Raw genomic sequence first — 25,043 nt, 5'->3', positions numbered from 1 at the left:
CAGTCACTGTAAAGGCCTATGTCAAAGAGCTTATGTTTGTGTTCAAGTCAATGGGAATGTAACAGAAGCTTAAAACAGGTTTCTTCTAGTAACCCTCACGCCAACCATTCCATATGAAAACCTAACCCCCTGTTTGCCTACTCACCCCTTACTGGGCTTGGATCTTCTGTTCCAAAGATCAACAACCTTCCTGCACAAAAAATACCATCACTGGGATCCCTGTGCAGGAAACTCTTGCTTCGCTTGTGTGCCATTGTCAATGAACACAAAACAGTCTGCAGGAGAACTCAATGCAACACACCATGTTGGTGTAAACAGGCTCTACTGGATGCAATTTTATCTCCATACCTAATAACAAATTTAGGCTAAACAAGCTCCAAAGCTGAGGCTACCAGGAACAAGCTAAGGACAGAGAAGCAGAATTTATGGACTTGCAGGCTTGGCTTAGCTAAGCTAATAGTTTTAGTTAACGAAGGCAAGAGATGGCTGAGCAATGGTAATCAGCCAAGGGTTTCTTACCTGGCTCTATGAATGCACAACAGACTTGAGATGGTAGCGCAATCAGGCAAAGAACAGCTGGAACAGGAAATAGTGATTTCTATCAGTACCCGAAAAAAGCACCACTGGCAAAAATTGATCCTTTTATTGTTAGGAGTTCATCTGACCACTTTATTTTTTGGACAGTTGAAAAAACTGCCTAGTATGCCGTCCTTTCCAAAACATTAACACCCATACTTGGACATGTCGTTCTTCAGCATCTGCTGGTTCGCAGTCTTCCTTAACCCAACAAAAATGATCAAACATAAGTATGTTTATTTTAATAACCATTACCATTTGTTTGGAAACAATTGTTGACGAGATTTATTAGTTTTGCAGTATATTTTACATAATCACATTTCACGTGTGATTTACCTCTCAGTAAACCAGACCATGCAGCCAGCACCCTCGCTGAACAACCTGTGAGAAAGTCAATTACTGGACGAATTGTCTAAAGAGAACATGGTAGTCCAAATTGTGTAACAGAATTTGAAGAAATAAAGAAAAATTGGAATTGCTGCCACGGCAATTAATCAGATCCACATGTTTATGTTCTTGGTTCAGTATTAGGAAATAGAAGCGAAATTGCGTAAATTTTATGAACAATGTAAACAGGTCTTTCTTCACATCAATCAAAAGACGTGGCCAAATTGCACAATTTCACATGGATGTGTCAGTTACATTTTAACAGGGCTCTGTTAAAACCATTGCAAACCCAACAACATGACTAAAAAGCACCTATCTTGGAATATATGGCACATGTACTACAAATGTCTTTCAAAAAAGTTGTCTTATTAAAGCATAGTAACTGAACATGACAATAAATAAAGAAACCAATAAATAAATAAATCTTTAGCCAATAGGGCCTAGCAATGTCACTGAGACATTAACCTTGCCAATTCTTATTGAGTTGGTATTGTAGGCTCTGGAGAAATCACAAGTCTCATTTTCATATATATTTTGTCTTGGCTCACAGTATAGCTGCCCCAATACTTCACAAAACCGGTCCACTTTCCGCACTGTCCCATACCAATTTCTCCACATCCAAAGTGGCTTCTGGGCACAGAACCCCGCTCTGGTGTCACATCTTCAGGCCAAACAGAAAACTGGGACGATCAAATATTTGTTTTGACGTGGTTTAGGCTTTCCTAAAAATTCTCCCTGGTTTTCGGTAATCTCTCGTGCGGTCTCTTCGCACTGTGTTCACATTAAGTGGGGAAAGAGTCATGCGTGAAGAGGACCTGGTGTAACTGCAGAAAAGGAGACAAAAGTCAAAATTGAATACATTTCAAGATTATTGCACATACTGAAATCTGTGGTTGCCAAAATCACTGAGGACTACACAAGTACTACTTCTTAAGCCCATTATCACTTTAGAAAATCCACACACTTTCTCTGGAGTAAAATACATTTTATGTGGGACATTTTATTAGAGCAGTTGTGCATCAATTAAAAGTTGTGTCAGTTGTTGGCAATAATATATAGTAGTGGATGTTATACATAGCATTTATTAGACTTCATTTACCATGGTCCCAGTTCAGTGTCTTTTGGGGGGCGATAGAAGAGGAAGCCTACTAACAAGAAGTTAGGGAGCCCATAGACGGTGCACATTTCTTGACTGCAACCATGGGTTGCAGGAAAGCAATTTGCACAATTCCCTCATCAACACAGACAGTGCTGACCAGGGAATCCCTCCTGCCCAGCAACTGTCTTCTCCTGGCGGGGCAGGAGGAGAAAGCCATCCCTGCCGGGAGATGACACTGATTATCACTAGTGGCTATAGCAGTTGCTTGCGATAATCAGAAGCTAATCCGGCAGGCTGGATGTACCCAAGTAATGAGATCACCTTGGTACATTCAGCCTGCCCATTAATGGTTTGAATCTCAGCCAGTTCCTGCTGAACCGGTTGGGATTCCAACCGAATATGGCCTGCCTTATAGTCCATGTAACTAGGTTGCTCTTTTTGGCTAGGAATTTGATTGTCCTAAAATGATTATCCCTTTTAGTGGCGGTGCGTCCATTAAGGGCGCACAGGCACCACCCCCCCCCTCCAGCCACCCCCCTCTATGAATAATGGAAAGATTCATGCATTGCATGAATCTACCCATGGCCGCCGCCTCCATCCCCTATTCAGGCGTCCAGCCCCTTTTCGGACACCAAGCGCCTGAATTACAGTGGCGGGGTGTATTTTTGAAGCACCTGATTAGAGCCATAGGCTCTAATAGGCTTCAAAAAAGGTGAACTGCGAGCGCAGAGCATTGTGCTCGCAGTTCACCCAGGTGTGTTAGAACAGCGAATTAATATTCGCTGTTCTAACATGATAACCGCCTCTCTGCCAATCAGAAAGCACGGGTGTGTTATCTGTCACCTGATTGGCTGAAATGACAGGCGCTGTGATTGGACGCCTATCAGGAGGAGAGGAGATGCTTGGAGGACACGGCTCGCCGCCACCACCCGCTGCCCCACCGAGATAGGGTAAGCGCCGGGCAGACGGTGAGAGGGCGAGGGGGGGTCACAGTGTTAACTTATGATGGGCACAGTGGCAGCATTTGATAGGAACAGTGGCGGCATTTGATGGGGCACAGTGGCAGCATTTGATGGGCACAGTGGCAGCATTTGATGGGCACAGTAGCTGCATTTGATGGGCACAGTAGCTGCAATTGATGGGCACAGTGGCTGCATTTGATGGGCACAGTAGCTGCATTTGATGGGCACAGTGGCTGCATTTGATGGGCACAGTGGCTGCGTTTGGGCACAGTGGCTGCATTTGATGGGCACAGTGAGGCTGCAATTGATGTTTTTTTCCTGAATTTTTCAGTTTGTTTGCGCCCCCCAAAAATTTTGAGCACCAGCCGCCACTGATCCCCTTCACCTCCTACCTTGGAAAATGGCTTGCTCAATACAATGCTATCTTACCCAGAGAAAACAATAATTTAATTTACCAAAACAGAGATTGTCTGAATAAAATCCCAAACCAAAAATGTAATTTATTGCAGCTTAGCAATCATTAGATGTAGTGGCTGCATTATGTTTCTTTTTTTTTTTTTTATTAGAGCAGTTGTGCATCAATTAAAAGTTGTGTCAGTTGTTGATTGCACAGGGTCATTAGTTGTTATGGTTCTTGTAGCCACCTACAGCATACCAACCAAGTTATGGTCACCAGTCTAGCTGCCCTACCGTGGTCCCTGGAGATGAAGATAATTAAACAATAAAAAAGATAATTTGATAGGTAAAATAGTTCAGACATATGTATTTCAACTGCGTATTTAGCTGTTTCCAAGAGTCAAGCTTTAATTAAATGGCAGATGTAGAAAATGGCAAGATTTAATATTTAACCAGTTATCTCTAGATTACAAGCAAATAAACTAGAAGACAATGACAGAAATAATCATCAAAGTAGCAGAACAGAAAAACAAGATGGGAGCCAGACAGCTGCCGCCCTCCTTGCCATTCGCTTGTGCTGAGAGATTACACCAATATGGCAGCGTACACAAAAACAGCCTGCAAGACATGTGCACATCGCGGGTGCCACCTGGCTCCCAGCTACTCAGGAAAATGAATTAGGTCAAATATTTGAAACAATTGTGCCAATTTGTTAACACGCCGTACAGGATCATCCGACAATTCACAAAATGCAATGCATTTCTTAGACACTAAGTATTAGTTATGTAGCTGACTTATTCAAAACAGTTGTAATAATGTGTAAAGCTTATATCTGGCTGTTTGTTTTTGTTTGTTGTGGTGAAGAATTAAAATTTCTGTTAGTTTTTTTTTCTCTGGAATCCCATAAAGAGTTATTTCTTCAGTTTCTGTACTTGTGATATCCGTCAAGTAATAAACATTTTGTCACCAGGACAGAATTGCATACAGTGAGGGAAAAAAGTATTTGATCCTCTGCTGATTTTGTACGTTTGCCCACTGACAAAGAAATGATCAGTATATAATTTTATTGTTAGGTTTATTTTAACAGTGAGAGACAGAATAACAACAAAAATATCCAGAAAAACGCATTTCAAAAAAGTTATAAATTGATTTGCATTTTAATGAGTGAAATAAGTATTTGACCCCTTCGCTAAACATGACTCAGTACTTGGTGGCAAAACCCTTGTTGGCAAGCACAGAGGTCAGACGTTTCTTGTAGTTGGCCACCAGGTTTGCACACATCTCAGGAGGGATTTTTTCCCACTCCTCTTCGCAGATCCTCTCCAATTTATTAAGGTTTTCGAGGCTGACGTTTGGTAACTCGAACCTTCAACTCCCTTCACATATTTTCTATGGGATTAAGGTCTGGGAGTTGTAAAGGCAGAAGGTTTTTTATCTTAATGCATTCTATGCATTAAGATAAAAACCCTTCTGTGTGTAGCAGCCTCCTCACCACCCCCCAGTTACCTACCTGAGCTCCTTCTTTTCTCCAGCGATGTCCACGATCCCCTCAGCCATCCAGTACACTGCTCCTGATTAGCTGAGACAGAGCAGCGGTGCCATTGGCTTCCTCGGATATCAATCAAAGTCAATCAGCCAATCAGGAGAGAAAGGGTGCGGGGCCAGGTCGGGGCTCCGTGTCTGAATGGATACAAGGAGCTCTGACTTAGCTTCGGTGCCCCCTGTAGCAAGCTGCTGGCTGAGGGGGCACTCAAAAGAGGGAGGGACTAGGAGCAGCAAAGAGTAGGGTTGCCACCTTTTCTTTGAGTCAAACTTGAATATTTGAGCCACGCAAAGCAATCTTTTTTTTATAGTATAAACTATACATATATTTTGCAATTAAATAAAATTTCTAATCATATGAAGTTAATCACAAGAGTTCCCCTTTACATCAGAGTCCACAAAGTTTCCCTTTTACATCTGAATCCACAAAGTTCATCTTTTACATCTGAATCCGCAGAGTTCCCCTTTTACATCTGAATCCAGAGAGTTCCCCTTTTACATCTGAACTCGCAGAGTTCCCTAATGCCCTGTACACACGGTCGGATTTTCCGACGGAAAAAGTGCGATCGGATTGTGTTGTTGGAAATTTCAATTCTGTGTGGGCTCCAGCGGACTTTTTCCGTCGTAATTTCCAACACACAAAGTTTGAGAGCAGGCTATAAAATTTTCCAACAACAAAATCCAATCGGTTAAATTCCGATAGTGTGTACACAAATCCGACGCACAAAGTACCATGCATGCTCAGAATAAATGAAGAGACGAAAGCTATTGGCTACTGCCCCGTTTATAGTCCTGACCTATGTGTTTTACGTCACTGCGTTCAGAAAGATCATATATTTCCGATAACTTTGTGCAACCTTGTGTATGCAAGACAAGTTTGAGCCAACATCCATTGGAAAAAATCCATGGATTTTGTTGTCGGAATGTCCAATCAATGTCCGATCTGCAGACTCTGATGTAAGGGGACTCTGGGGACTCTAACATTAGGGATGCTCTGGGAACCCTGATTTAAGGGAGAGCACTGAGAACTCTGATGTACGGAGAGGACTCTGATGTAAGAACACTGTGGCCTGTAGTGTTAAGAGAAACTCTGATGTAAGGGGTGCTCTGAGAACCTTGATTTACCTTAGTGTACTCACTCAGAGGCAGAAGAGAGAAGAGGGGAGACTTCAGTCACAGACAGCGATGGATGGTGAGCTCACTCACCCCTTGGCAGTCAGAACCTCTCATCCAGATGTATCTGAGGCTGCTGGACTTCAAATTTACGGCCCGCGCTTTCCTTTTCTAAGGAGTATGGACAGACACAGATGGGTAGGGGCAGGAGGAAGAGCAGCGGATCGAGCCCTCTCTCCTCTCCCGTCTGTCTGTCTCTGTGTGTGTGTGTGTGTGTGTGTGTGTGTGGGGGGGGTTTGTTAGTGTTGGCTTTGGGCAGTGTGAAAGAGAGTGTAACAGACTGTCTCGGTTTAGACACCTGCAGCCAGCAACCCTGTTGGGAAGCCATAGTCCGGTCTGATTAATGAGTCCTGGTTTCAGTCTGAAAACCAGACACATGATTCCAAACCCGAACTGTCCGGGTGAATCCCGGACAGGTGGCAACCCTAGCAAAGAGGGACCCGAGAAGATCCAGGCTGCTCTGTGCAAAACCAACTGCACAGAGGAGGTAAGTTTAACATGTTTGTTATTTTAAAAACAAAAAACGAGCCTTTACAATAATTTTAATGTGCTTCTTGAGCAGCTCCTTTGTTGCCTTGGTCGTCTGTTTTGGGTCATTGTCATGCTGGAATACCCATCCACGACCCATTTTCAATGCCCTGATGGAAGGAGGTTCTCACCCAAGATTTCATGGTCCATTGTCTCTTTGATGTGGTGAAGTTGTCCTGTCCCCTCAGCAGAAAAACACCCCCAAAGCATAATGTTTCCAGCTCCATGTTTGATAGTGGGGATGGTGTTCTTGGGGTCATAGGCAGCATTTCTTCTCCTCTAAACACAGCAAGCTGAGTTGATGCCAAAGAGCTCCATTTTGGTCTCATCCGACCACAACACTTTCACCCAGTTCTCTTCTGAATCATTCAGATGTTCATTAGCAAACTTCAGATGGTCCTGTATAGAGGTTGACCGATATGGATTTTTCTCTGGCCGATGCCGATATTTAGAAATCCCGATGGCCGATGTAAGATGCCGATTTTTTGGGGCCGATATATTAGGCCGATTTTTTTTTTTCTCTTTTTTTTTTTTCCCTTCATCTCATAAAATCTAACAGTTAGACCCCTTTCACACTGGGGCGTTTTTCAGGCGCTTTTGGGCTAAAAATAGCGCCTGTAAAGTGCCTGTAAAATGGCTCCCCTGCAGTCTCAGTGTGAAAGCTCGAGTGCTTTCACACTGAGGCGATTCGCTGGCAGGATGTTTAAAAAAAGTCCTGCAAGCGGCATCTTTGGAGCGGTGTATACCGCTCCTCCACCACACCTGCCCACTGAAATGAATGCGCAATGCTGCCGAAGCGCCTGCAAAGCGTTTTGGCAGCGGCGCTTCAGGGGCGCATTTAACCCCTTCCTCAGCCGCTAGCTGGGTTATAAGCGCCCCCCTAGCAGCCGAATAGCGCCGCTAAAATGACGGTAAAGCGCCGCTAAAACTAACAGCGTTTTACCGTCAACGCATGCCCGCTCCATTGTGAAAGCAGCCTTAAGTAATACAGAAATTTTTTTACATTTAAACATTTATTAAACAAAACAAACCTCCAATCAGTTCACTTGTATGTATAATTTAGATTAAAAAAAAAAATAACGATATCTTAAATATTAAATACACAAAAACAGGTAATCAAAACTTTTGGACAAAAAAAATGGGCTAACTTTACTGCTTATTTTTTTTTTTTTTAATTTCATTAGTGTATTTTTTTTTTTTAAATTGCGTTTGAAAGACCGCTGCGCAAATACCGTGTGACATAAAATATTGCAACAACCGCTATTTTATTCCCTAGGGTCTCTGCTATAAAATATATATATATAATGTTTGGGGGTTCTAAGTGATTTTCTAGCAGAAAATACAGGATTTTTACTTGTAAGCAACAAATGTCAGAAAAGATTTAGTCTTTAAATGGTTAAACTGAGAACTCCTCCACACAGAGTTCAGCTCATTGATAAAAGAACCTGAAAAAATACAATGTATCTTCTTATCAAACTTGGCAGGCTGCCCAGGGAGGAGAGAATCCTCTCCACAGATAGCTTTCAGGCAACTTGCATTGACTTCTATTACAGAAGTCATTTGCAAGTCCCGCTGAAGTTATAATCGGCTTTTTTTATCAGCACAATCTGCCGATGCCATTAAGTAAAAAAAGCTAAATATCGGCCGCTATATCGGCCGGCCGATATATCGGTCGACCTCTAGTCCTGTACATGTGCTTTCTTGAGCAGGGGGACCTTGCAGGCGCTACAGGATTTCAGTCCTTCACGGCGTAGTGTGTTACCAATTGTTTTCTTGGTGACTATGGTCCCAGCTTCCTTGAGATCATTGACAAGATTCTCCTATGTAGTTCTGGGCTGATTCCTCACCGTTCTCATGATCATTGAAACTCCACGAGGTGAGATCTTGCATGGAGCCCCAGACCAAGGGAGATTGACAGTTATTTTGTGTTTCATCCATTTGTGAATAATTGCACCAACAGTTGTTACCCTCTCACCAAGCTGCTTGGCGATGGTGTTGTAGCCCATTCCAGCCTTGTGTAGGTCTACAATCTTGTCCCTGACATCCTTGGACAGCTCTTTGGTCTTGGCCATGGTGGAGAGATTGGAATCTGATTGATTGATTGCTTCTGTGGACAGATGTCTTTTATACAGGTAACAAGCTGAGATTAGGAGCAATTCCTTTAAGAGAGTGCTCCTAATCTCAGCTCGTTACTTGTATAGAAGACACCTGGGAGCCAGAAATCTTGCTGATTAATAAGGGATCCAATACTTATTTCACTCATTAAAATGCAAATCAATTCATAACTTTTTTAAAATGCGTTTTTCTGGATATATTTGTTGTTATTCTGTCTCTCACTGTTAAAATAAACCTACCATTCAAATGATAGTCTGATCATTTCTTTGTCAGTGGGCAAACGTACAAAATCAGCAGGGGATCAAATACTTTTTTCCCTCACTGTATATAGCAAAAAACAAACAAACATTGGCAGGTGTTGTAAACCATCCTTGCTCTACTAAATGCGTATTTCTGTCTGTGTGTCTACTTTGGAAGGTTTCCCCTCACCGCCTTGATCAGGGACGGCCCGTCCATTAAGGGCACATGGGAGCCACCCCCGCTATCCATGCCACTGCCCCCCCTATCCATGTGTCCGACCCCTTGCAGGATGCCGGGCTCATGAAGTACAATGGGGGGTATTTTTTGAAGCACCGATTAGAGTCAAAGGCTCTAATAGGCTTCAAAATAGGGTGGGCCTGGGGAGCAGTGAATGCGCTCACAGCCCACTCAGGTATGTTAGAATAGCGAATAAATATATTTGCTATTCTAACACCGGTCCTCCTCCCGGCCAATCAGGAAGCAGGTCTGAAACCCGTCACCCGATTGGCTGAAAGGATAGGCGATCCTATTGGATGCCTAGGAGGAGGGGAGGAGACGCACAGCCATCATGATGGAGGAAAGGGACACAGGAGCCACTGCCCGCTGCCCAATGCCTGATGCTTGCTGCCCGCTGGGGTAAGTGCCAGACCAAATGGCAGTCTGGGGGAAGGTGGTTGTTTGCCGCCCCCCCCCCCAAAAAAAAAAAAACACCAGACTTTATCAACAGGAAGTGAGGGAAAATTTCCCTGCTATGGGCACAATTGGCAGCAATAATTGGCAGAGGCTCTAACCATTCATTGGTCCCGCCAAAACAAAAAAAAACATTTTGGTTGGAGTTTGGTTTTAGGGATAAATAGGTATGTAAATGTTTCTGAAAAGTGATTTTAATGGAGTTTATTTATAAAATAAAAGTGCTAACTTAGGGGGAGATATTCCTGACTTCCTGTCTTAGGAGACTACCGACAACTGCTATATTATAAATCAGTATTAAACTCAAAACCAAAAATGTAATATACTGCAGCTTACCAATCATTAGATGTAGTGGCTGCATTCGTTTTCCTTCTCTTGGGCTTTTTTCCCTCTGTTTTTACCTGATGATCTGGCCAGGAGCACACCTCCTGTATTAGTGTGTCCTCACTCTGGATGAAGGAGCACAGGGGGCACAGCAGACAGTAGTAATCCTAATTTTGGGGAAGGGGAGTGTTAGATGGACTTGCAGATTTAGATACACTAACAAACTAAAGCCAAACTCCAGCTCACACATTAGTTACACAAGCAGTTACAGCAAACATTTTATTTTGCAATAAAGATTTTACATAAATCAAAAACATTTGTAGTAGAAAACACGCTGGCAGGTATAAACAAAGCTGCTGGCAAGAAGCAGACACAATGTGCAACCAAATTCATAAAAATAGTTTGCTGCGCTCAAAATAAAGATTCGCAAAACAAACGCATTTGGTGCAATAGTGAAATAAACGTGAAAGTTCACTTTGAGTGCATATAATGAAAATGATAGAAGGTGTCTAATTGAGAAGAATTCCGTGATCACCACGTGGACCATCACCACTATAGGAAATGGACTTTTACCAGAGTCATACAGGCGTGGTGACATTGCGTGAGCCTGTTTAAATCTGGTAAGAGTCCATTCCAGGGCGGCAGGTTCTGAGGGGTGGCACATTGACGCCCAAGAACCCAAGAAGACACTGGTCCCGCCCAATTGCTCCGCCCACCCAGCTCCTCTCCTCTCCTTCAATCTGCCCATCCTCTCCGTGGTCCCCCCCATTGCTGCTGACTGCCAACAGCGTGAAGGGGGAGGAGCTTGATGATGACCCCATGATGAAAGAGGGATCGCTATAGGCGTGGCTGACACTGAGAGAAAGTAAGTGTCAGCGCCACTAATCCCATCCCCACCACCCCTACCTGTGTCTAACCCCCTCCCCACCACCCCTGCCTGTGTCTAACCCCCTCCCTACCACCCCTGCCTGTGTCTAACCCCCTCCCTGCCACCCCTGCCTGTGTCTAACCCCCTCCCTACCACCCCTGCCTGTGTCTAACCCCCTCCCTACCACCCCAGTCTGTGTCTAACCCCCTCCCCACCACCCCTGCCTGTGTCTAACCCCCTCCCTACCACCCCTGCCTGTGTCTAACCCCCTCTCTACCACCCCTACCTGTGTATAACCCCCTCTCTACCACCCCTGATTATATCTAACCCCCTCTCTACCACCCCTGCCTGTGTCTAACCCCCTCTCTACCACCCCAGCCTGTGTCTTAACCCCCCCTACTACCCCTGCCTGTGTCTAACCCCCTCTCTACCACACCTGCCTGTGTCTAAACCCCCCCTCCCCTCACCACCACCGCCGCTGCCACCTCTGTCTGAACTCCACCACAACTGTTGCATGTAAATCTGACTTCCTGATAAATATAATTTTGGTTTTAATTGTCATGATATAAAATAATGAATGTGGGGGCCCTTTAGTGGGCGTGTTTTTTTTTGGGGGGGGGGGCAGCATTTTATTCCTGGGCCCAAGCAGCACAATGTCTTGGGCCAGCCCTGATCCATTCACTATAGTGGTGATCACGAAATTCTTGACCCTTCTGTCAATTTTGTATTGCTGGCCATGACCCAGTTTGGGAGATTTGAGAGTGGTCACGACTGGGACAGGACATCAAATAGTAATCATAACCTAACAGAGGTTGTAATCCCCTGTTAGGTTATTGTTGCAGTCTCTGCAACTACTAGAGAGATTTCACACAATTTCTTCTCTCAGCAAGAAGTGAGGGTAAATCTCCCCAGTGGGTCAAATTAAAACTTGACAGGGTGCTAATTAGGGCCAAAACCAGTGGCGGCCCGTCCATTAGGGGCGCCCGGGTGCCGCCCCCTCTCTCCTCGCCACCCCCCTATATGCAATGGATAGATTCATGCATAGCCACCGCTCCATGGATGCCCGGTCCCCACCGCCTAGATGGGGTTGGCCCGACAGACAGCGGGGTGGGGGGTTTGAGTTGCCGTGGGGGGGGGGTTCGGTTGTTTGCCGCCCCACCCCCAACAAAAAAACACCAGCCGCCACTGGCAGAAACAACTGATCGAATAATCGATGACTAATCGATTATGAACGATTATTTTCATAAACGAATAGATGAACATAAACAGCGCTTGTGGTATGCAAACCACACAAGTGAGGTCACAAGAGGGGAGTGTGGCACACGGCACCAGCAATATTTTTGGAGCACCTATGCACTTTTTTTGGAGCACTTAGCACTTTGTAATATTCATCGTTCATGCATTGATGTTTTGACGGTTTATCACTGCGAGTATACAGTATACTTAATCATTTTTTTGGACACTTAATTTATTTGCTTAACTTTATCAGGTTGTTTAGTTTAACCTTTCTTGTAAGCGCTGTTTATGTATATTGATTCATTTTCATAAACGATTAGTTGGTCAGCCGATTAGTTGTCCTGCATACAGAATGCATTATTTGTTTACACATCAGGAAATACAGTGCAGCACACATACAGCTCAATACACCGTCCATACATGTCAGAAGACACAGTGCAGCACACATACAGCTCAGTACACCATCCAGATGTAGTCCTGGGCAGGAAGTGAGTGGTTCTAAAGGGAGAAGTTTTTTTTACCTTGTTATAGGGGGCACTCTATATACTATACTTTGCTGCTTGCTATTGGGGCACTCTGAAGGCAGGAGGAGAAAGATGTGTCGGTGGGGGACCCCAAAAGAGGAGAATCAGGGCTGCTCTGTGCAAAACCATTGCGCAGAGCAGGTAAGTATAATATGTTTGTTGTTTAAAAAAAAAAAATTGAACAAACGTTCTTAAAATTTAATTTTTTTGAAGGAATACATTGTTTTTGTATGTCCAGCATAAGTGACAGCAGGCGGAGGGAGCTTTTATCAAGCCACCTACCTATGACAATGGAATCTGTCATACATAATATATTACAGTTCTGTCTGAAAATGGCAAAACAGTCTTTCATTGTTTTTTCCTTTAAATAAAAAATTTGATCTCTGAGTCTGATGATATTTACCAGATTCAACCTCCAATAGTATATACAGTATATCTCTTCTGTCTGTTCTCACAGTGGATTAGAGATTTTGCTCCCTAACCTTATAGTTGGTTATTTATATTTACCACTGCATAGAGATATTTAAGAATAGTGATATAGTTACTAAAGCGCTGAAGTGGAAAATAATACTATACGAATTGTGAGAATAGATAAATAAATATCAAATAATACAGCTGCAATCAATCAGTGACACCCCACAATTTGTATATAAATGAATAAAGTGATGCGCTCGTATTATCCAATTGATATCATACTACATCTTGTGTTTGCAAAAACACTTCTAAAATAAGTGAATACATTGTATAAAAACTTGTTTAAACAATAAGCAGCGAAACCTTAAAATAATTATAACTTTAACACATATGAAGAAATAATAAATATTAGATGTGTTCCGAACCTACATGCAGGGTTCCCTTAATAAACACACCTCCGGGACCTTCTTCCAGTGAATATTAATATATAAATCTGTGATCTTATAAAATTGTGATAAACGTAAAATCCACCTCAAATAATGATTATAATCAGTCCTCTAATTAGAAGCAAAATGCAAAATGATACCTCCTCTTCTCTTTAAACCTGGGCTTTGTAAGTCTGTGTTTGGATAGATTAGCGGTGGCTAGGCTCAAACCCGTTCATCCGCCAGCATAGATCGGTTATACACCAGCTTCTAGTAGTCCTCTCCCATATGAAACATAAAATTGGGAAAAAGATACCAATGCGCAAATATCGGCCAGAGTATATATAACACAAAGAACCACTTATTTTCACTCACATGATCCCTTAAACAAAGATCGCATTTCCAGATATATGGTCAGTCACATTCAGCTCCGTGCTTCTCCGTGCTGCTGCTGGTTCAATCACATGCAGACTGCACACTACTGAGAGCATCACAGGCTACTAAACAAGTTTTTATACAATGTATTCACTTATATTAGAAGTGTTTTTGCAAGCACAAGATGTAGTATGATATCAATTGGATAATACGAGCGCATCACTTTATTAATTTATATTTAAGAATAAATTCCCTTTTTTTTAAACTTTACATATTAACTAAATTATACACCACACTTTTTTTAAGGTTATTATCCAATTAATCGAAACAATAATAGGCCAATTCGATTGCGAAAGTAATCGTTAGTTGCAGCCCTAGTGCTAAGGGTTGCCACCTTTTCTTCAAGCCAAACCCGAACACTTTAGAGGTGCACAGCATGTTTTCTTTTTTGAGTATACACCATAACATTGTAAAAGACCTGGGACACTTTTGGGTGCCCCAAGGAGAGTAGTAATGCAGCTTAGTGTGCCACAGTGATTGTGGCCAAATTGTGGCTCCATTCACACCTAGGAGCTTCAGATTGTGGGCGGAATCGCTGCGATTCTGCCCGCGATTCCCGAATTGCTGCAACTCGCATGCGGTGGCGATCCCCTTACTTTCAATGGCACCCCAATCGCCGCACGGTTTTGCCACGATTGTCGTCCAACAAATCGCAGAAGAAACGTGCAAACAGAATTGTGGGACGCCTATCACCGAAAAGAAGTTTCTATTCTGCTCGTGATCCAGAACGTCTAGGTGTGAATAGAGCCTGTGAGTCTTATACACAGAATGCAGGGGACAGGAGTGTGTAATGCATATTAGGAGCCATGAGTACAAAACAAAAAGAGTGCAGGAGTCAGGAGTGTGTAACGCACAGTGTAGGGTTAAGAAGAGTGCAAAATTCCCTCCACGAGCAATACTCTCCCCCACTTTACCCTTTCATCAAAAATCCCCACTCCTTCTTCCCCAAACAAATCTTCTTCCCCCTTCCACAGCACAAGTCGCCGTCCACTATCCCCTAAATCCCCAGTCCCAACACAATCCCCCCTTTTTCCTCATTCCAGCACTTATACTCACCCCCTCCTAATACAAATCATCTTCTTCCCCTACCAGCACAAATCCTCCACCCCCCCAATACCCCCAAGGCTGCCTACAGGGGGTACCACTGGGCCTCCTGTAGGGTTCCCCAGCACACAGGGGGACCCAGACAGCAGGGGGATAGGTGCAGTGGGGCAGAGAACAATTACAGAGGAGACAAACGGGAAGGGAGAGAGAGGCGCCAGGTAGCCGTTGGTGCAGTAGTTTTTAACAAATGAAATGTTTAAAAACAATCTGTATTGCACTCATATATGTAAGAGCGGTAGGCATATCACAGTCTGTTAAGTCTCCTGTCAGCATTCTCCCGATCCCCTACAGGAGGCCCGGTGGTACCCCCTGTCAGTGGCACTGGTGTACGGGTCTCAGACAGAGGGAAACCTGGACACAGCATTCAAAACCCGAACTGTCGGGGTCAAAACAGGATAGGTGGCAATCTTAGTGCGAACCCTTCCTTGCTCTGTCCAACAGCAGAATAGAATATTTTGCTAGAGTTGGGCAATAAGGTTATGAAATGACAATACCTCTCTTAAACCATGCATATTTATTATAACTGTGTCCCCACCTCAAAAGAAAATTAAATTTCCTTTACTTACAGATGCAGTTTATAAGCTTTTACAAATGTAGCTTTTGTTTATCACTTTAAGAAATGTCCAGAATTTTAAACAGCTTATTGAATTATCCTACTAGGAACAGTTCTGTTCCTGTGCTGGGTACAGATCACCCTGTCTGATATGGCATTATCCAACACAAAAAGGAACATTTTCAAACAGCCAAGTTGGCTCTATTTTTGGCCATGCATACACAACTATTTTTTTTTCTACCCTAAAATTGCACTCCAGATATGAAAGCAGCAGCCAACACATGCAGTAAAGCTTCTGGGAAAGGTAAAAATAACTGACTTGGTGTAATATAAAAGGGATTTAATAAACAAAATTAATTGAAATGCACTCACAAATGTAGATGTACAGTGCCCATCGGTTGTAGACATCTTCTGAACATGAAAAATTCAGAGGAGCTTTGGTGCCCTACAAAATCATCTGTAGCCATATCCTGAACTTACAGTCTTTTTTTACTCCCACCCCGCATGCCCAAGAAAACAAGGAGGTGAGCTGTGGGATGGGAATAACCCAGCCCAGAGTTTAGTCAAGTAAGTAAGTTTGAAATGTAGCTAGTGATTAGTTCAGAGGATGTTGGAGCTCATCTTTGCTGAACAGCAGATCACAGCTAGATCCACTGGGCAGGTGAATCAAAGACAAGCCATCATAAGAAAACATGCAAGGGGAGTGAAGTTTTTCCTCAAAGTCCATTCCTATAGTGCAGTCAGCAGAACTTCCCTTAAAGTGTATCTATGGTCAAAATGTCAATTAATTTCATCTGGGCGCATAAACAGCCCAGAGTCTGTCATCACCAGTTGTCACTGCCTAAACAATATGGTGGCCTCTCGATACCAGATATGCAAAAATACTATTAGGCAGCTCACTTGGGCAGACTAATAGACTGGTGCCGTCATGTGGATATCAAGCTCTGGCCGCAACTAGAAAGAGCTCAGAGCTGGATACCACTTTGTAGATAGCCATGGTGCTATACAGACTTGCCCTCTTCTGTCAAGGCACACCCCCTAATAGGGTATACAGCGCACATCTGCTCCTCGCTTCTCTCCACCACTTCTCTAGCCCCTGGCGACTCTCCTCTCTTCCCAATTTTAGATAACCCGTGCTTCACTTTTTGGTGGTAGATGCTTGGCCTTCCATACAGACTCTCTTCCCAATTTTAGTTAACCCATGCTTCACTTTTTGGCGTCAGATGCTTGGCCTTCCATACAGACTTTGGTGGATCCCACAAGACCTTTTAACCAGGATTCTTGGAGGGCTTTGCAGCTCCATAATTTCTTCAGCTCTCTTCCCTTTCCGCGAAACTAACGACGTCGGCTGACTACATTGGAGGAATATTGTACTGAACAAGGTATACTACCTCATGCTCTTTCCAAGGTTTACTCCTTGTTAGTAGTTGCCCCAGATGATGTTCAGTTGCCCTATCTTGAGAAGTGGGAATCAGACGTGGATAGGACTTTTTCAGTTGACCAAAGGAATAAAATCAACCAGTATGCTTTGAAATCCTCTATTTGAACAAGGATCCAGGAAAACAACTTCAAAATTGTAACCCCATGGTATCATACCTCTTCTATCCTTCATAAATACTTTCTGACCACTGCGGATTGCTGATGAAGATGCCAGTAGGAGTGAGGGACACTGTTGCACATCTTTTGGTCCTGCCGCAAACTGAGGCTAGCTCAAAATATTACGGACTACCACATTCCTGAGGATCCAACCTTTTTCCTCCTTCATGTCTCTAATATAACGGCCAGTCTATACTTTGCCATCTTATTAATGCCGCCAAATCATGCATCTCTCATAAGACTCATAACCTCCTGTCCATCAAACTTTGGCTTAAGAGAGTTGAAGGACTGAATCAGATGGAAGACCTTGTTCTTTCTGCACAAGGTGCACATTAAAACCTGGACCTTATGGACCATGTTTGTCTATTCAGAAGAGAGCAGGGCGCTCTTTGACGTGGGTTACGCTGGCTGATGAGTGCTTGTGGTACCTTCCATCCATACGCACCAATGTTACCCCTCTCCCCTCCCCTTTCCTATTGTTCTACCTTTTCTAGTAAAATCCTTGCAGTGTCCTCCTTTGCCATGCCTATGTTTATACAGTATTTATACGGCGACAATCCCACTATTTTTATTTGGTGATGAATTATCCAACTTTTATCATCAGATTCTGTCTCTGCGGATCTTTTTTTTTTTTTCAGTCCTTTTTTTTTGTCCTCTTTTGTCATTCTGCATTGTTTACATGAACGTCAGGAGATCTTTGAGGTATGTTGTACTATACAGTATATTGTGTTCTTTTGCGATGTCTTGCTATGTTGGGGATTTCTGCTCATAAATAAAGAATTAAAAAAAAAAAAGAAGTAAATTAATACGTTCATTTCCACATTTTATTTTAAGTATTTCTAGGCTATTTCTATTAATCTGAATGATCTTGAATCCTAAAAACTTGAACAATCCCACACATTTAGTTCCTGGAATTCAGTAAAAGATATTCCCTATGCTTTGTCAATATGCACTGTTGTTTCACACATTTCAGGGAGCCTGCCTTCTGAACTACAGAGAGTATGGGAGGAGGAGTTTCAGGAGGCGGAATCGGTGCAGAAAACATACCACATCAGCAGACAATATGAACTTTAATCCAACCAGCAGATATCACTTAATCCAAAATTTGGCCAGAATGCCTAGGCTTTTGGCTGGCACAGAGGGGAGCCTGGATCAATATGCTGTGATCGTGCTGCCTGTGTGCCCCCTGCGGCGCATGGAGGGCACATTCTGTGATCGCTGATCTGATCACAAACCGAGGTAAAGGGCCAATCACAGCAGCCCTTTACCACGTGATCAGCTGTGGTCAATGACAGCTGATCACGATGTAAACACAAGCCGGTTATTGCCTTTCCTTTCCTCACGCTGATAGCATGGGAAGGGGCGAAGACAGCCAATAACCAGTTTGTGCTAAAGGGACATCTACACTGATAATCAGTGCAGTCCCAACACTTCCCACCAGTGCTGCCTAATCATGCCCACTCGTGTGGCCAATCAGTGCCCGCCAGTGCAGCCAATCAGTGCCCATCAGTGCTGCCAATCAGTGTCCATCAGTGCTGCCAATCAGTGCCTCTCAGTGCCTCCTCAACAACGCCACCTATCAGTGCCCATCAGTGCAGCCTCATCAACGCACATCAGTGAAGGAGAAAAATGACCTCTTTGCAAAAATTTATAACAAACTATGAAAAATGTTTATTTTTTCAAAATTTTCTGTCTTTTTTTGTCTGTTTAGCAAAAGATAAAAAACCCCAGTGGTCGATTAAATACCACCAAAAGAAAGCCATATTTGTGTGAAAAAAATGATAAAAATTTCACTTGGGTACAGTGTTGCATGACCGCACAATTGTCATTTAAAGTGAGACAGCGCTGAAAGCTGAAATTGACCTGGGCAGGAGGGGGTGAAAGTGCCCAGTAGGCAAGTGGTTAAAGTAGAAATATATGCAAAACGTTTGTTTCACTTTGGATAGAACAAGGGAGGGTTATAACCCCTGTCAGATTTTTTTTTTTCACCATCTGTCCCATTTCAGAGTTTTTCCTTCACTTCCTGTCCCATAGCCAAACAAGAATGAGAAGAAATCCCTGCAAATTAGGGGAATCTTTTGGGGACCCCCAGATCACCAGAATTAGTGTCCTAATTGGAAGATTTCCCCTCTATTGCTTTTCTGGGGATTTTCTTTTACTTTCACTTTCAGTGATAATAGTAAACAAGACAAATAGAGAGGGTGAATCTCCTTAATGGGAACCACAGACAGCAATAAAAACTGAGAGGGGTTCTAATCTCTCTCTACTCGGGCCTAATCTTGAGAGACATTGGCTGTATCAATAAAAACTGTCTGACGTTCGGACCGCGTGTATGTCGGTCTATCCGTTTGTCCGGCTTCTGTCGGACGAACATGACGGAAAACTAGCAGCCAACTAACTCCCGATTAGCACTCTAAGCTAATGGCGGAGAGCACTGATCATAGTGTTCTGGTGGGGGGGAGCAGCTTCCTATGAGGGCACTGGAGCCGAGTCACAGCTCCGTGTGTCCATTCAGACATGGAGCCCCGCCCCCTCTCTCCCCTGATTGGCTGACTGACTTATTGACAGCCGCAGGAGCCAATGGCAGTGCTGCTGCGCATCAAAAGGTTTTTTATCTTAATGCAGTAAGATAAAAAAAACTTCTGCCTTTACAACTCCTTTAAGGGTAAATGCTGATTGGAATTAATTTATATCACACTTCGATTGTGTTTCAGTTTGGCTGCTGGGGTGATTTAAAATGTATGTTACCTTACATATATTTTTTCCTATGTGTGTGTTCACATACAGGTGCATCTCAAAAACTTAGAATATCATCAAAAAGTTAATTTATTTCAGTAATTCAATTCAAAAAGTGACTCATATATTATATACATTCATGCACACAGAGTGATATATTTCAAGCCTTTCTTTCTTTTAATTTTGATGATTATGGCTTTGAAAACCCAAAATTCAGTATCTCAAAAAATGTGAATATTGTGAAAAAGTTCAATATTGTAGACTCATGATGTCACACTGTAAACAGCTAATTAACTCTAATTTCCTGATCCTTTAAATCAGGGGTCTCAAATTGGCGGCCCTCCAGCTTTTGCGAAACTACAAGTCCATGAGGCATTGCAAGGCTGACAGTTCCAAGCATGACTCCCACAGGCAGAGGCATAATGGGACTTGTAGTTTTGCAACAGCTGGAGGGCTGCCAGTTTGAGACCTCTGGTCTCTCAGTCTGGTTTAGTAGGTTACACAATCACAGGGAAGACTGCTGACTTGACAGTTGTCCAGAAGACAGTCATTGACACCCTCCACAAGGAGGGTAAGTCACAAAAGGTCATTGCTAAAGAAGCTGGCTGTTCACAGAGTGCTGTATCCAAGCATATTAATGAACAGTTGAGTGGGAGGAAAACGTGTGGTAGAAAAATGTGCACAATCAACAAGAATAACCGCAGCCTTGAGAGGATTTGAAAGCAAAGGCCATTCGAAAATTTGGGGGAGATTCACAAGGAGCGGACTATGGCTGGTGTCAGTGCTTCAAGAGCCACCACACAGAGACATATCGAGGACATGGGCTACAACTGTAGCATTCCTTGTGTCAAGCCACTCCTGAACCAGAGACAATGTCAGAAGCGTCTTACCTGGGCTAAAGAGAAAAAGGACTGGACTGTTGCTCAGTGATCCAAAGTCCTCTTTTCGGATGAAAGTAAATTTTGCATTTAATGTGGAAATCAAGGTCCCAGAGTCTGGAGGAAGAGTAGAGAGGCACAGAAACCAAGTTGTATGAGGTCCAGTGTGAAGTTTCCACAGTCAGTGATGATTTGGGGAGACATGTCATCTGTTGGTGTTGGTCCACTGTGTTTTATCAAGTCCAAAGTCAGCGCAGCCCTCTATCAGGAAATTCTAGAGCACTTTATGCTGTCCTCTGCTGACCAGCTTTATGGAGATGCTGATTTCATTTTCCAGCAGGACTTGGCACCTGCCCACACTGCCAAAAGTACCAATACCTGGTTTAATGATCATGGTATCATTGTGCTTGATTGGTCAGCAAACTCACCTGACCTAAACCCCATAGAGAATCTGTGGGGAATTGTCAAGAGGAAAATGAGAGACACCAGACCAACAATACAGACGAGCTGAAGGCCAATATCAAAACAACCTGGGCTTCCATAACCTCTCAGCAGTGCCACAGGCTGATAGCCACCATGCCATGCAACATCGATAAAGTAATTCATACAAACGGAGCCCCGATCAAGTATTGAGTGCATACTATAATGTACATGGACATACTTTTCACTAACCCAACATTTCTGTATACAAATTCCTGTTTTTATTGGTCTTATGTAATATTCAAATTTTAAGTTTGGGTTTTCACTAGCCGTCAGCCATAATCATCAAAATTTTAAAAAAAGACATGCTTGAAATATATCACTGTGTGTAATAAATCTATATGATATTTGAGTTTTACTTTTTGAATTGAATTACTGAAATGAATTAACTTTTTGATGATATTCCAATTTTTTTGAGATGCACCTGTATGTGTATTGTATCAATTATAGTCTCTATCAATTTCATGTACTTCTTCCATTTGAAGTTCCTGGTTAATCCTTTCAGGCACCTCTCTCCTTGTTTTAAACTGACCAAACAAAACAGAGAAGCTGACCTGTTCTTGCTGGTCAGTTTACATCATTAGTCTGACCATTCAGAGGTACAGGACACCGTGCAGACAGACAGCATGCCTGTATTGGGTAGTCTGCTCAGTTACCACACTCCCCAACCAATCACAGCCTGCTCAAACACAGAATGAATCTTGCCTAAGGCTGAACAGACTATGAAATACAGGCATGATGTGTGTCTGCACAGTGCCCTGACAGCCTGCTCCTCCCATCAGAGATGCATGGTCATATGACAGAACTTTTTAACCTTTTTAAAAAGGTAAGAAAGATGATTTATGAAACGAAGCAAAAGCAGTTATGGTGCCTGCATAGTTATAACTGTATGGTTCACAATTACTTTACTCTAAAATGAACACAGGTACACTATACACTACTGAGCATAACCCCCCGGTTACACCGGTGCAATTTCTCATGCGTTTTGACAGTTTCAAATCGAATGACAAGTCACACCCCATTGTCAGCAATAGAACCGTTCAAATTGCAATGACTTATGTCACATTAACACATTACACTTATGTCACAGCGACTTTGAAAAAGGTCCCTGCACTACTTTTTGCCGATTTCATTCTGACCTGTATAAACTTCTGTTAAACAAAGTTGCAAGCTGCAATGAAATCAGAGGTACAAATTGCACTGATCTGCGGCTTTAAAATTATGCAGAAGTAGCGATATTTCAAAGCTGCACCAGTGTAAACCAGGGCTAATTTGTACTAATTGGAGATGAAAGTAGTGTGTCCAAACTATAGTTTGTGCATATTCAACACAGTTTACCGCACTACCTTTTACATTTGCACTATAAATGATCTATAAAGTGACCCTTGGCAAGTGCACCCAAATGCAAACTCCATGCAAATGCAGTCTAACTATCAATATACTACATTATATACACTCTCAGTGATATGTTTTTAAGGTAATAAGACAAAGATTTTTAAATGTATTCCATGTAGTACAGCCATAGGATGGATGTATAGCCATTTTTTTTTCTTGCGGATTAGGCAGAATGTTATCCCATTACAACAGGGGGGATTTAGTACATGTCATGCTGGGCCTTGTAATCCCCTGGCGTAGAGAGCCAGAGATTGCTCATAAACAGAGGAGGATCTGTAGGACTACAAGTAGGTGATGCTGAAGCTTGTAGTCCCCCAGCAGACAGCAAGTCATAGGTTACCATGACAAAGGAATGTCTGAACATTGGCAGTGACTCACCTGGATGACCAGACTGGTCCAGCCTTCTTCTTGGGTTTACATGCTAGTTTCTTGTACTCCATCCAGCCACTGACCAGTTCCTGCAGGATGACCATATAAAGGAGGAAGATGAGGATGCGGGGATCTATTTGGGGGTGCTCGGAGTCCATCTCCCCTGCCATGGCAGACGACAGAGGTGGATGATGAGCTGTGTAGATGTGGTCGCTGCACAGGAGACGAAGGATGAGGAAGAATCATGAATGATGTAGAAGCCCCCCCCAGGGGATGGGGGGGAGGAGGATGCTACAAGGAGCAGACATGTATTTAACAGAGGCTGCATCTGTCCTGTGTGTTTCCAGAGCATTGTCTGCCTTATAATTAATCTGCTCTTTTCTCACATCCACCAATCATGTGGCTCTCTCATGCCTTCTGGAAAGCTAATTCTCTGCATACCACCCCTGCTATAAGCTCCCACTGACATAGAGTACTTGTATACTGTATGTTATTCATTTATATAGAGCCAGCATGTTTCAAAGCTTTACATTTCTCCAGCTCTGGTATATTCCGCAGTACTGTACAGAGAACACTGAACCATTTACATCCTCCAGAGACTAGAGGAGCTTACACTCTAATGTTCCACCACTGTTTTTAATATACATTTATATAGCTCTGATATAATCTGCAATATTGTACAGAGAATACTGAGCTGGTTACATCAATCTCTGCACCAGAGGAGCTTACGCTCTATTGTTCCATCACAGTCACATGGCAATATTATTATACATTGATATACAGGAGATCTGATATATTCCCCAATGCTATACAAAGAACACTGAGTCAGTTACATCAACCTCTGCACCAGAGATGCGTTCACTATAATGTTCCATCACAGTCACACACTGTTATCTATATACAGTATCTCACAAAAGTGAGTACACCCCTCACATTTTTGTAAATACTTTATTATATCTTTTCATGTGACAACACTGAAGAAATTACACTTTGCTACAATGTAAAGTAGTGAGTGTACAGCTTGTATAACAATGTAAATTTGCTGTCCCCTCAAAATAACTCAACATACAGCCATTAATATCTAAACCGCTGGCAACAAAAATGAGTACACCCCTAAGTGAAAATGTCCAAACTGGGCCCAATTAGCCATTTTCCCTCCCCAGTGTCATGTGACTCATTAGTGTTAAAAGGTCTCAGGTGTGAATGGGGAGCAGGTGTGTTAAATTTGGTGTTATCACTCTCACTCTCTCATACTGGTCACTGGACGTTCAACTTCATGACACCTCATGGCAAAGAACTTTCTGAGGATCTAAAAAAAAGAACTGTTGCTCTACATAAAGATGGCCTAGACTATAAGAAGATTGCAAAGACCCTGAAACTGAGCAGCAGCACGGTGGCCAAGACCATACTGTGGTTTAACAGGACAGGTTCCACTCAGAACAGGCCTCGCCATGGCCGATCAAAGAAGTTGAGTACATGTGCTCAGCATCATATCCAGAGGTTGTCTTTGGGAAATAGACGTATTCTCACCTATGAACCTACGCTGCTAAAATTCTCCACATGTTGCTTTACAGAACTTGGGTCTTGAGCTCAGCTTCCATCAGGGCCATATCTGCTAGGAGTTGGTATATCCTCTATATGTTTGTATGGGTTGCCTGTATTTGCTTACCAGAACTCAGGATCATAACTGTAGGTTCTCCAAACTGTCAGCTAATTAATGAGGAAAAGGGAGTCACACTATGCATATGCCATATTAACTCATTAGCTGAGAACACAGAGGAGGATCTGGGGAATGTTTGATGGAGGACACCTTGTCTCACTGCTCATCTACTATCTACTATGGCCAGGGTAAAGGATCAGAGGCTGCCTACAGTCACCTTCCTACAGGGCAGGAAGTCAGTCGTGTGTAGAAATGTTTCCATTTAGTCCAGAACTAGCAAACACAATTCTGCTTAGTCAGTCTTGTGATTCAGACAACCCTAACAGAGAGCAAAGCCT

The 25,043-nt window shown here is 43.0% G+C and overlaps 1 long non-coding RNA gene across 1 annotated transcript; it reads right to left on the bottom strand.

Annotated features, from left to right (window-relative positions):
- Nucleotides 1-696: 696 nt before the first annotated feature.
- LOC141108261 (uncharacterized) lies at nt 697-23,589 on the bottom strand. Its single transcript, XR_012236042.1, has 3 exons — nt 23,055-23,589; nt 10,045-10,199; nt 697-1,787 (listed from the first exon to the last, which is right to left on the bottom strand). It is a non-coding gene; the product is annotated as an uncharacterized lncRNA (long non-coding RNA).
- Nucleotides 23,590-25,043: the final 1,454 nt, after the last annotated feature.

This window comes from Aquarana catesbeiana, linkage group LG09 (genome assembly GCF_042186555.1).
Source record: "Aquarana catesbeiana isolate 2022-GZ linkage group LG09, ASM4218655v1, whole genome shotgun sequence".
NCBI lineage: Eukaryota > Metazoa > Chordata > Amphibia > Anura > Ranidae > Aquarana > Aquarana catesbeiana.
Note: the sequence above shows the minus strand (reverse complement) of the source record. Positions and strands in the feature narration are given on the sequence as shown.